The sequence below is a fragment of the Mirounga angustirostris genome, unplaced genomic scaffold (genome assembly GCF_029215605.1).
Source record: "Mirounga angustirostris isolate CCGP_5_RB_7025 unplaced genomic scaffold, mMirAng1.0.hap1 SCAF_1, whole genome shotgun sequence".
Lineage (NCBI taxonomy): Eukaryota > Metazoa > Chordata > Mammalia > Carnivora > Phocidae > Mirounga > Mirounga angustirostris.
The window spans coordinates 13657043-13669851 of NW_026991709.1; the positions used below are offsets into that span (position 1 = coordinate 13657043).

Here is a 12809-nt window from a genome sequence, read left to right on the forward strand (position 1 = left end):
AGGATTAGTACAAATTCTGAATGTAGTTAATGTTGTAACAGATTATCATTTCAGGACCAGAATTTTCTCGTCTTGGCCTAAACGTGTTTTCACGATGAGAACAAAAAGAGGAACATTTGTCACTTTTCTACTTAATTACTTCAAAAGTATCGGCCCTTTCTAGAATTTTCTGCTACAAAACCAGCAAACCTAGTACAAAGCCAACTCTCTTTCCCAGGCCTTCCTCGTCTCCAAAGTCACAATGGAAATTGTAAGGAGTTTTAAAGATGGGGTTTTCGAATAGGAGTATTGACGAATGCGAAGTTAAGTCAGGTGTAGAGCAAACAATTTTAATTTGTCCGTGGCTGAAAACAACTAACCATGGACAAATGTCTTGAATTGTTTCTTGAATAAGGGATCCCTGTTCTGAGCCAACAATTAGAACTGGTAGGTTTCTTAGAAAATATGATACTCAAGCATCTCTTAGTAACATGCCCTTTGGGGAAAAAGAGGGAAGTGCATTTAGCAAGGGAAGGAAAGGAATGGTATATACTATTTTGATTATGTTACATATGTATAGATTGTTTGAGTCCAATTAAGACTGAAGAAGGGGCGCCTGACTGGCTCAGTCGGTAGAGCATTCGACTCTTGATTTTGAGGTTGTGAATTTGAGCCCCATGTTGGGTACAGAGATTACTTAAAAAATTTTAAAAAGGAGTAATAAGGAAAGGGTATTTTGTAATATTTATAAATGTCAAATCACTATGTTGTACACCTGTAACTAATATAATATTATTTGTCAACTGTACTTAAACAAAAAGTAATAGGGGAAAAATCTAATCATTCTAAATAGATACAATAAACACCACACACAACTCCTGAAATACACTGTATTTTCATTACTTGCCATAAAGTGGGTATAGTAGAAGAATAATGGCCTCCAAAGATGCCCATGTTCTAATCCCTAGACTGTGTGACTACCTCACATTATACAACAAGGAGGAATTAAGATTGCAGATGGAGGGGCACCTGGGTGGCTCAGTCGGTTGAGCATCTGCCTTCGGCTCAGGTCATGATCCCAGGGTCCTGGGATCGAGTCACGCATCGGGCTCCCTGCTCGGCAGGAAGCCTGCTTCTCCCTCTCCCACTCCCCCTACTTGTGTTCCCTCTCTCGCTGTGTCTCTCTCTGTCAAATAAATAAATAAAATCTTAAAAAAAAAAAAAAAGATTGCAGATGGAATTGAGGTTGCTAATTAACCGACTCGGACATGGGCAGATTATTCTGGATTATCCGGTGGGCACAACAGAATCCCAAGAGTCCTTGGAAGTGGAAGAGGGAGGTAGAGCAGAGTAAGTGTCCTGGGGGGAGGGCAGCATGAGAAGGGCTCCACTGGCCACTCCTGGCTTTGAAGATGGAAGGGCTCCACCGGCCAAGGAGTGGAGAGCCTCCGGAAGCTAGAAAAGGAGAGAAGACAAATGCTCCCTGCAAGCTTCCAGAGAGGAATGCAGCCCTGCCAACACCCTGATTTTAGCCCAATGAGGCTCCCATTTCAGACTTCTGACTTCCAGAAGTATGAGACAGGAAATTTGTGTGGTTTCACTAAATTTGAGATCATTTGTTACAGTAGCAATAGGAAACGAATGTAGCAGGTCAGTCAAGGAAAGAACGAAGTTCACTTAGGAGATAACCTCTTTCTTAAAGTGGTATTTATCAGATAATCAATATGAACATACTGTTCTATGCTCGGATATTCCCTTCCATGTGACCCACTTCAGCAAAGCACCTGTCAGTCCTATTTTGTACATTTTTTCTTTGGATTAGAGCCAGTGTTTATTACACGAAACACTTTTTTCTTTTTTTTTTTTTAAGCAGTGATTATTTTGTCTTTTTTTTTTTTTTAAGATTTTATTTATTTGAGAGAGCGAGAGCGTGAGAGAAAGCACAAGCAGGGGGAGCGGCAGAGGGAGAGGGAGAAGCAGGCTTCCCGCGGAGCAGGGAGCCGGATGCGGGGCTCGATCTCAGAACCCCGAGATCATGACCTGAGCCGAAAGCAGACGCTTAACGACTGAGCCACCCAGGCGCCCCTATTTTGTCCTTTTGTAGCTGGCTATTTAAAATGACTTGCAGGGTGCCTGGGTAGGGTGCCCCGCAAGTCAGTTTGTTGGGCGGCTGCCTTCGCACAGGTCATGATCTCAGGGTCCTGAGTTAAAGCCCCGTGTGGGAGTCCCTGCTCCATGGGGAATCTGTTTCTCCCTCTGCCTCTCCTATCCGCTCCTGCTCTCTCTCTCTCAAAAGTAAATAAATTAAAAAATAAAATAAGATGACTTGCAATAATATCCAGGCTCTTTGTTTCCAATCGGGAATTATTTTAGGGTGGGAAATGGCAGGGAAATAGTGCACATTTTATATTTCCATCATTTGGCCAAAGAAGTAATACAGGAGTCCTAGGTAAACACATGGGTCAAGATGCCCGGGTAGCCGCGCTGGCCAGTGGCTTCCAGTTACCAGTTGATATGTTAGGAGGTCAGGGTTTGGCCAATCCGAGCAACTAACTGCAGCAACGGGAACTCCAAGGCCCTGGAATGTTGCTTCTTTCATACCACAAGTTTTGAAACGATAAAAGCAACCCTTGTTTTAGAGGGGGAAAAATTCACTTAAATCCCTGGAGGAGGGATTAATGCAGCTATTGAGAGGCACCTATGAGCGGCCGGGTGCAGACGTGGGATAATACGGCGTGTGCGGACCGCCGTGAGAAAGGGCCCCTGTCCCGAGCCCGGCCGGCTCCCCCTCGGGCCCTGGCCACGGTGCGCCTGCGCCCTCCGCCCGGCCCCTCGCTCTCTGCCCCCAGGGCCCCATGACCGCGATTCTCCTTCACTCCCAGGCTTTAAAAGAAGCACTTAGAAATCGCAACAATGCGTTTTTCCCTCTCCTTTTCGAAAAGGAGACAAGAAATGCTTCTGAGGGCAGAGGACACTTTTTCAGGGACCCTTTGCTAACTAACCAAAGAATCCCATTGAATTCCACAAACGGTTACTCAACCGGGAAAACGGACCCAAACACGATGGGAAAAGGTATCTGTGCTGACCCCTAATGCTCAGCATGGTGTGTGGGGTGGTGGGACTTGCTAGGGGCCTATGGGGGCCGCCCCTCCGAATTCCTATGTTGGAGTCCGTTAGGTACCTTAGAATGGGACTGCATTTGCAGATGGGGCCTTAGAGGGTTAGTTATGTTAAAATGGGGTCCTTCTCTTGAGTCTGGATCCGATAGGACTGCTGTCCCTTATGAGAAGAGGAGATTGGGACAGAGACGGAGACACCAGGGACCCTTGTGCAGAGAGGAAAGACCATGTGAGGATGCCTGGAGGGAGCAGCCATCTACGAGCCAAGAAACCAGCCCTGATGACACCTTGATGTTGAACTTACAGCCTCCAGAACAGCGAGGGAACACATTTCTGTTGTTTAAGCCCCCCAGTCTGTCATCCTTTGTAATGGCGGCCCCAACGGACTAATACAGTCCTTAAAAAGCCAGACTGTTATACTTCTTCCAACACAGAACAGACACACTGTTCTGCCCTCACAGCAGCCCGTGCCAAAACTCTGGGGTTCGGGGCGCCTGGGTGGCTCATCGGTCAAGCATCTGCCTTTGGCTCAGGTCATGATCCCAGGGTCCTGGGATCAAGTCCCGCGTCAGGCTCCCTGCTCAGCGGGGAGTCTGTTTCTTCTGCTTTCCCTTCCCCAGCTCGTTCTCACTCTCTCTCTATCTCAAACAAATAATCTTAAAAAACCAAAAACTCTGGGGTTCCAGCCTGATCCTGCCACATGCTCAGCACTTCCCTTCCAGCCCTGCACCCCCCCATTTCCATTTCCATTCCTGCTTTCCCTGCTTGCCTCTCTCCTCACTGTGCACCTCTGAAGCGTCATGTCCCTAATCAGTGCACATTCCTTACCTTCCAAAAAGAGTGGAAAAGACCACGGCCCTGGACACACGAAGGGGGGGCCAACAGACCCTCTGGGAAGGGAGGACGCTGGGTGCAGAAAAGAAACGAGACCTTCCAACAGAGATTCCTGCAAACACCTCCAAAACTGGTTGGTCTTCTGCCTCAAATACCATGTGATAAGTGTCATAGGCATGGGCTGCGTGTGTCAGCTCTGAAAAACGGAGTGACAGATTCTGTTCGGGAGGTGGGGCAGCAAGGACTAGGGAAATCATCAGAGGCCTCCCTCTGGGAGAATCACTCATTAGCGCTCTGACCTGGGGCAAGTTACTCAATCTCTTTATCTTTTGCACGGAGGCTATAGAACATGTTTTGGAAAGTTGATGTGAATATGAAATGAAAAGTCGAATCAGAGACGGCATAATGCAAAGCCTCACACATCGCAGGTGATGAGTAGCCATGAGGAAGAAGAGGGTCCCTGACTTTGAATGGGGAGCAGGATCACGCTGGACACAGAGAACTGGGACACAAGAAGGTGTTGGAGGCAGAGGGTCAAGGAGAGAAAAGCCTGGCAGGGGGAGCCCTGGGTCATCTTATGTAGATGGGGAACAGGAGAAGTATGGGAGCATTGGGGGAAATCAGAAAGGCAGGACGGGTCTTCAGTGCCAGATGAAATCAATGTTCTTTATCTTATATTTAGTGGAGAGACTTTTCCAAAGAGTGAGTGACAGAAGGGTGGAAACCAGAGGTGGAGGGACCAGTGAGAAAGCTGTTGCCATCATCAGAAGGTGGGGGTGTGAGCTGGGGCAAGGGCAGGAGCCGAGTCATTTCCAAGGTTGGATCTACCCACAATTGCAGCTTGGACATTTATTTGATGAGGAGTAAAGGCGGGGTGGGGGGGGGTAGTCCAAGCTGCCTCCCATTTTTCTAGCCTGAGCACTGTCTCTCTAGGTGGGAAGGCCAGAAAGTGACCTGGGAAACAAAAGAGGTTATTGGGTGGAGGTGCCTGGCTGGCTCAGTCGGTAGAGCATGCAACTCTTGATCTCGGGGTTGTGAGTTCGAGCCCCACGTTGGGTAGACAGATTATCTAAAAATAAAATCTTAATTAAAAAAAAAAAGAAGTTATTGGAATTTGTTGGTGGTTGTTTGGGGAAGGTGGTGGAGCAGATGCAATGAGATTATGGACATGTTAATTTCATGAAGCTTTTTGGGTATCTGGGGAGAGATGTGTAGCAAGCTTGTCAAAAACGAGTCTGGCTTTCTGTAGGTGAGTCAGGGATCTGTAGGTGTCTCTAACGTCGGCCGAGTGCTGGCCTGAGTTCTTTACTGTATGGAGTCACCCCATCCTCATAACGCCCCACGAGAGGGACAATATTATGAGCCTCGTTTTACCAATGAGGGCTGTGATGGACTGAATTGGGCCGCCCTCCCCCAATTCATAGATTGAAGCTCTCAGCCCCCAATGCACCTGTATTTGGAGATAAGGCATTTAGGAGGTAATTTGGGTTAAATGAGGTCATAAGGGTGGGGGGCAATCCAATAGGGCTAGTGTCCTTATGAGAAAAGGAAGAGTCACCCGAGTTCTCTCTCAGCATGTGCACAGAGGGAGGGCCCGCTGAGGTCACAGCAAGAAGACAACCATCTGCAAGCCAGGAAGAGAGTTCCCTGATGGCACCTTGATCTTGAACTTCTAGTCTCCAGTACAGTAAGAAAATTAATTTCTTGGGGCACCTGGGTGGCTCAGACATTAAGCGTCTGCCTTTGGCTCAGGTCATGATCTCAGGGTCCTGGGATCGAGCCCCGCATCGGGCTCCCTGCTCAGTGGGAAGCCTGCTTCTCCCTCTCCCACTCCCCCTGCTTGTGTTCCCTCTCTTGCTATGTCTCTCTGTGTCAAATAAATAAAATCTTTAAAAAAAAAATTAATTTCTTGGGGCACCTGGGTGGCTCAGACATTAAGCATCTGCCTTCGGCTCAGATCATGATCCCAGGGTCCTGGGATCAAGTTCCGCCATCTGGCTCCCTGCTCAGTGGAGAGCCTGCTTCTCTCTCTCTCTCTCTCCCTCTGCCGCTCCCCCTGCTGGTGTGCTCTCTCTCTCTGTCAAATAAATAAATAAAATCTTAAAAAAAAAAGAAAATTAATTTCTTTATTCTAAATTAACATAAATGTTGAAGGCACCCAGCGTGTAGTATGCTGTTAGAGCAACCTGAGCTAATACAAGGGCAATGAAGCACAGAGACGTTACCTAAACTTTCTCCAAGTCACACAGCTGGGAAGGAACCGAGGCGAGATCTGACTTGGGGCAGAGTCCTTGCTTTTAACCACTGTCCTCTCTGCCTTTCACTACCGCTTCTGTAGAAAAGTGCGTGTGTGTGCGTGTGTGTCTGTGTGTGGAGGGGCGGAATCTCCGTGCGGATAGAGAGAAATTGGGCTGCCCCCTTCTTCCCAGAAGACAGGCTGATCTCTGTGGTTCCCGTGCACCAGCGTGCTTCCTGAGAAGAGCAGAGGCTTTTAAGCCCAGCGATTGTTTTGCTGAGGCAGCATGGCTACGTTCCAACCTCTTCCATACCCTTCCGTCCGACGGGGTGCGGGGGGTGGGGGGGAGAGGAACGGCTCTTGCCACTTGCGTAGAATCGTAGAATCGAGAATCAAGGGATGGTGGGAGGCAGGTGGAGCGAGCGGGCTCTGGCATGTTCGGGCCACGTGCCGGGGGGAGTGGTAAAGAGGCAGCCCTGCCCGGCCCTGGCCTCCCTGGGTGGGGGAGCCAAGGGAGAGGGGCAGGGGCACGGCCCAGGGATGGACGTGGTCCTCGGCCGTGGCAGAGCCCCGTAGGGTGGCAGGCGGGAGCCACGCTCACCGCCGACACAGCAGAGCGCACAGACCGGTGGGGTCCCTGCCTCGCGCACCTGAAATGAACACAGCGGGTGCGTCAGCTCTACTTTAATCAAAAGGGGGGGGGTCCACGAGGCTAAGACCTGGTAGAGCGTCTCGGAGCCCCCCTAGCATGCGTGGCTATGGTGTGCACAAGAGCTTTTGTTCTTCCCCGGGGCGATGAATTAATAATCGGGCGAGGGTGGGCGGAGGCAGAAAAAAATCAAATCAAATTGGTTGGTCTTTTTTTTTTAAGATTTTATTTATTTGACAGAGAGAGAGAGAACAGAGGCCGGGGGAGTGGGAGAGGGAGAAGCAGGCTTCCTGCTGAGCAGGGAGCCCGATGCAGGGCTCGATCCCAGGACCTTGGGATCGTGACCTCAGCCAAAGGCAGACGCCCCTCAAATTGGTTTTCTTTCGGAGACCGTGGATACCTTCCCAGTCGTTGTTTTTGATTTCCAGCTCTTTTCCCTTAAAACACGTTTTGAGGGATAATTTTTTTTTTTTTTTTTTTTTTTTTTTGTGGTTGTTTGTCCCTTTGCCTTGAAGTTTCTGAAATATTCCACGGCGCCGTCCTTGCCAATTCTGCAGAGTGTTGCTGTTGCTCGGAGCCTGTTCGCAGCCAAGTGGGAGAGTTTCTCCACAAACTGCCGTTTCAGGGAAAACACAGAAAATAAAATGCAACCAAGCACATTACACAGAGGATGGAGTCCTAAGTTCCCTGACTGTGATGCAGCCGGCCTTGTCCGGCCCTGCGTCCTTGACCTGGGCTTTCTTGGCGCTGGTTGCACGTAGGAGTCCGCATGTTGAGGCCTCGCCGGTCTTCTCTCCGCGGTTGAAGAAGGCTTGTCCGGGCTGGGAAAATGTCCTGGCTCCCCAAGCCTTTTCTGGACCCTCTTTCACCCTGCTCCCACCTGTCCTCAGGTAAGAAAGCCCTGGCTCAACTAATTCTTTTACTAGGAAATCTTTTTTTTTTTTTTAAGATTTTATTTATTTATTTATTTGAGAGAGAGAGAGAGAGAGAGAGAGAGCATGAGCAGGGGGAGGGGCAGAGGGAGAAGCAGACTCCACGCTGAGAGCAAAGCCCGACGTGGGGCTCCATCTCATGACCCTGAGATCAGGACCTGAGCCAAAATCAAAAGTGAGATGCTTCACAGACTGAGACACCCAGGTGCCCCAGGAGGGTTTTTTAAAAAAATATTGTTCCTCGGGCGCCTGGGTGGCTCAGTTGGTTAAGCGACTGCCTTCGGCTCAGGTCATGATCCTGGAGTCCCTGGATCGAGTCCCGCATCGGGCTCCCTGCTCGGCGGGGAGTCTGCTTCTCCCTCTGACTCTCCTCCCTCTCATGTACTCTCTCTCATTCTCGCTCTCTCAAATGAATAAATAAATCTTTAAAAAAAAAAATATTGTTCCTCTCAGGTGGCTCTCATTTTCAAAGAGGGCTGATGTGTTTCCCAAGTTTGATGGGAGGATGAGTTACCTGGGGATTTTATTAAGATGTAGATCCAGATTTGGTGTGTCTGAGATGGGGCCTGGGCCCGTGCATTTCTGACACCAGCCGAGAATGCTGCTGCTGGTTTGTAGACTTGGCTTTGAGGTGCCGGATGTAGAGAAACCCTGAAGGTTGAATGGTTGTAGGGAACACTATTGGGATATGTGTTAGTCAAGGTTCTCTAGGAGAAACAAATCAATGGGAGATCTTTACATATACAGAGAGAGAAAAAGAGAGAGCAAGGTGTATGGGGAGGAGGTTTATTATAGGAATTGGTTCATGTGATTACAGAGACTAACAAGTCATGCTCTGTCATCTGCAAGCTGGAGGCCCGGGAGAACTGACGGTGTAAGTTTCTGTCTGAAGGCCAGCAGGCTCAGGCCCAGGGAGACCTGAAGTTTCCATTTGAGTCTGAAGGCACGAAAAGACTAATGTCCTAGCTTATACAGTCAGGCAAGAGGAAAGCCTCCTTATAGGAGGGTCATCCCTATGGTTCTAGTCAGGCTTTCAACTGATTGGATGAGGCCCACCCACATGAAACAGAGCAATCTGCTTTACTCAATCTACTGATTCAAATATTAATCTCATGCAAAACACCCTCATGGACACATTCAGAATAAGGTTTGCCCAAATGTCTGGGCACTCTGTGGCCCAGTCAGGTTGACTCATAAGATGAAGCTCTATAAGATGGGAGGGTGAATCCTCCCTTGGGGGTCTTCATGGCTCCTTTGCTTATCTTCTTGGAAGTCTTCGGTCAGAAGATCCAGATGTGTCCCCTTGTCAGCTGGATGTTTGTTGCCGTACCGGATCTCCACTCTCTCAAGGGCAACTCTCTACGTAACACCTGGGCTTGACCCATGCATTCTGGCATAGAAACAACAGATGACACTTTACATTTATGTTGAATTCTTAATACAGTTGTCCTGGATGCCTGCTCTGTGAAAGGTCCAAACTGGGGGTCAAGGAGGACCAAGGATGAGACCCCCTATAGGGGAAGGGGTTTGGGAAGGACAGGCTATGTAATTGTGGGGCCCAAAGTAAAATGAAAATGCAGGGCTCCTTGTTCAAAAATTAGGATGAAAAAAATTAGGATTTTCAAGATAGCAGGAGCAGGGCATTTAACCAAGTGTGGAGCCCTTCTGAGAGCAGGAACCTCTGGAACCATATAGGTCCTGTGTCCCTTAGGCTTGTTCTGGGTAGAGTCAGCTCAGAAGCCAGATAGGGCTAAGGGTCCTGATGGAAATTCTGGGGTACTGATTTGTGCCTCTTTTTGTTTTCCTTCCTTCTTTTCTTTTCGTTTCCTCCCTCCCTCCTTCCTACTTCCTAATTTCAAAAGCCTTATCACTTTCAATGAAATAGTGTGTTCATCATCCATTATACTTGTCATTCCAGATATTTATAAATTAAACCAGCAGCAGTGGCTAGAGTTAGAGTCCTGTCTACTAAGTCTGTGCCGTCTGGATGGCTGTGGGAGTGTTGTAGTCGGAAGGGGGGGCTCCTGGAAACACTCAGGCCAGGTTTTGAAGGGGTCTGCTGTCTGTGTGTCAGAATACACTGCAAAGTTCTAGAGGGGTGTACCTCCGAAGAGAACCACCCAGCAATGGCTTACCAGATCCAGAAGGCAGAGGTTTTACTCTCTCAACCTATTATCAGAAACTTGGAATTCATTAGTGACTTGACTAGTTGGTTAGAGAAAATCTCAGAAAGGTAAAAAAAAAAAAAAAAAGAGAGGCCAGTAAGATTGGACTAAATAGAATTTTTCCATTTTATTTTTATTTTTTTTTAAAGATTTTTATTTATTCATTTGACAGAGATACACAGTGAGAGAGGGAACACAAGCAGGGGGAGGGGGAGAGGGAGAAGCAGGCTCCCTGCCCGACACCGGGCTCAATCCCAGGATCCTGGGATCATGACCTGAACCAAAAGCAGACACTTAACGACTGAGCCACCCAGGCACCCCTCCATTTTATTTTTAAGAAGATTTTATTTATTCTTCTTTTCCCCCTCCCCCTGCTTGTGTTCCCTCTCTCCCTGTGAGTCTCTCTCTGTCAAATAAATAAGATAAAAACAAAAATCTTAAAAAAAAAATAAAAGATTTTATTTGAGAGAGAGAATCTCAAGCCGACTCCCCGCTGAGCATAGAGCCCACCTGGAGCTTGATCCCAGGACCCTGAGATCATGACCTGAGCTGAAATCAAGCGTCGGATGCTTAACTGACTGAGCTGCCCAGGCACCCCAAACTTTTCCATTTTAGATTTTAGCCCTGACTATCTGCTAATCCCTCTAACTCCGGGGGTGGGGGGGTTAATGGGCTAAAGGGGTCTTGGCAAGAGATGGACAAATTTATTAACAGTTGCTTTGGCAAACCAAATTCTCATCTCTCTCCTAGTGCCTTTCAAGTAAATGAGAACAGTCAGTGATTTGTAGCAAATTTTTACTGAACACAAGCATTCAAGCTCCAGGAGAGTAAAGCATACCCTCAAGGGGCTTAAATTTAGTTGGAGAGAACACTATCCTAGTGCTACCCTCTTTACCATGAGGGAAGCCCGGCTAGACATAGGTGTTCTCATGGGCTGCCTCCCATTCTTTCCTAAAGAGGGCATCCACAACTGAATGACAAAAAAGAAAATACTAAGCTCCTCGTAGCAGAGAATTCAAGAGGCTAACCTCCATTCATTCCATGAACATTGACTGAGTGCTTTCTGTGGGCCAGGCTCTGTTCCAGACACAAGGGGTACAGCAGTGACCCAAACAGACCCCAGTGGTGCCCCTAGAGAGCCCTGTTCAAATGGAAGGCCAGGTCAGGAGCAGAGGTGACACAAGGCTGCTGGGAGCAAGGACGTGGGCTCGTCTCTGTGGTGTAGCCTTACTAGGGAGGGCCACTTCTGACTAACCTTTGTATTTTGTGAGGCTTTCGGTCAACAGTGGGGAAGAAAATGTTGACTTGTGGCTGGAGTTGAGGTCACGTACCGGAAACGTGATTTCTGCCCGTTCTCTTGTCCTAAACCCTTAATTCTGCCTTCGACCACTCCATTTTCTCCCGTCATGCCAACGCTATGTTTTCTTCAGATGTCAACAGTGCCCTCAGGAGATGAGATGCCAGAACACTCTGCCAGATGGCATTTGTCTGTGTTTTAATCAAAATGCCCCCTTCTCTTTGCCACAGGGTGAAGCAGCCAGATACTGTGTGAAGCGAACAAGAAACAGCACAAAAACCTGCAGTAGCTTTTGTGGTCAGGAAAGGTAGCCAAAGGCCGGATGCGCTTAATTCTGTTCACCCCCGTGGTAGCACCGGGACCGTGGGAAGGGCTCCCATGGTCGGCCCTGAGCTGATTCTGAGAGGTGAGAGTCCTGACATGTTGATGTAGGTGGGGCTCTGGGAGTGAATGATGGGAAGAGCCCAAATGGTGGTTTCCTCTATATCCACCTCCCCTTTATGGACAGGGCTAAGCCTTTCAGGGTTTTCAACCACTTAATGAAATGTCATTATTCCCTTTTTAATTTCTTTTTCTCCCTTCCTCCCTTCCTTTCAAGTAATCTCTATGCCCACGTGGGGCTTGAATTCATGACCCTGAGATCCAGATTTGCACACTCTACCGACCGAGCCAGGCAGGAGCCCCTCATTATTCCATCTTAAAGATCAGGCCACTGTGACCGAGAGTCTTTAGTTAACTTCGCTAAACCCAAGAGCTAACTTTTACGAGTGCATACCATGTGCTGTGCGTGACCTCTTTTTAACCCTCTCAACATCCTTATGGGTTATGCCGTTACTCCTATTTTACAGAATGAGAAAGTGAGGCTTACAGAAGATTAAGTATACTGCTCAAGGCTTCAGAGCTGGAAAGTGGTGGAGCTTGGATCCAAACCAGCCGGTCTAACTCGTGAGTGCTCTTAACTGCTTTTCAGATTTCTTCAGAGCAGCAGGAACTATGCCGAAGGCTATCAGATGGCCACTCAGGATTCAACTGAAGTTCACCTTGCAAAAATGGCACCTCCTTAACAACTGGGCCAAGATGGCGGCAGCCCTGAGCAAGGCAGAGAAGAGAGTTCCATCTGTTCCCTTCCAGGAAAGCCTTTAGCTACCTGCCACTGACACAGGAGGCCTCAGCAGGTTCCACCCACACGTCTCCAGGGGAAGATGTTTATTTGTTTTTTATTTTTTATGAGCAGCGGGGAGGGGCAGAGGGAGAAGGACAGAAGCTCAAGCAGACTCCTTGCTGAGTGTGGAGCCGGACTCAGGGTTGGATGTCACGACTCTGAGATCATGACCTAAGCTGAAATCAGGAGGGGGATGCTTAACCCACTGAGCCACCCAGGCACCCCGGGAGATGTTATTTAATAAACATTATGTAATGTTACTATATGCCAGGCACTCTTCTAAGCTCATGACTAATATTAACTCATTCATCCTCATACCTACCCTATATAGTGGGGACTATTGTCATCTCAATGATAAGTATGGGGAAACTGAGGCACAGAGGTGTGAAGTAACTTGCCCAGGTCATAGCTAGAAAATGGACTATGAGTTGAGAGG

General features: G+C 48.2%; 1 protein-coding gene across 7 annotated transcripts in view; it reads left to right on the plus strand.

Annotated features, from left to right (window-relative positions):
• SCAF4 (SR-related CTD associated factor 4) overlaps window positions 1-12633 on the plus strand; it is a 152421-nt gene extending 139788 nt beyond the window's left edge. For 3 of the 7 annotated variants that reach the window (XR_010407761.1, XR_010407762.1, XR_010407740.1), the window contains 4 exons: window positions 5507-5619; window positions 7333-7707; window positions 11442-11617; window positions 12060-12633. The gene's annotated coding sequence lies outside the window, so the exon portion shown is untranslated. The remainder of the gene's footprint in view (window positions 1-5506; window positions 5620-7332; window positions 7708-11441; window positions 11618-12059) is intronic. The other 4 variants (XR_010407746.1, XR_010407758.1, XR_010407756.1 and 1 more) reach the window with 3 other exon arrangements.
• The last annotated feature ends 176 nt before the right edge of the window (window positions 12634-12809 follow it).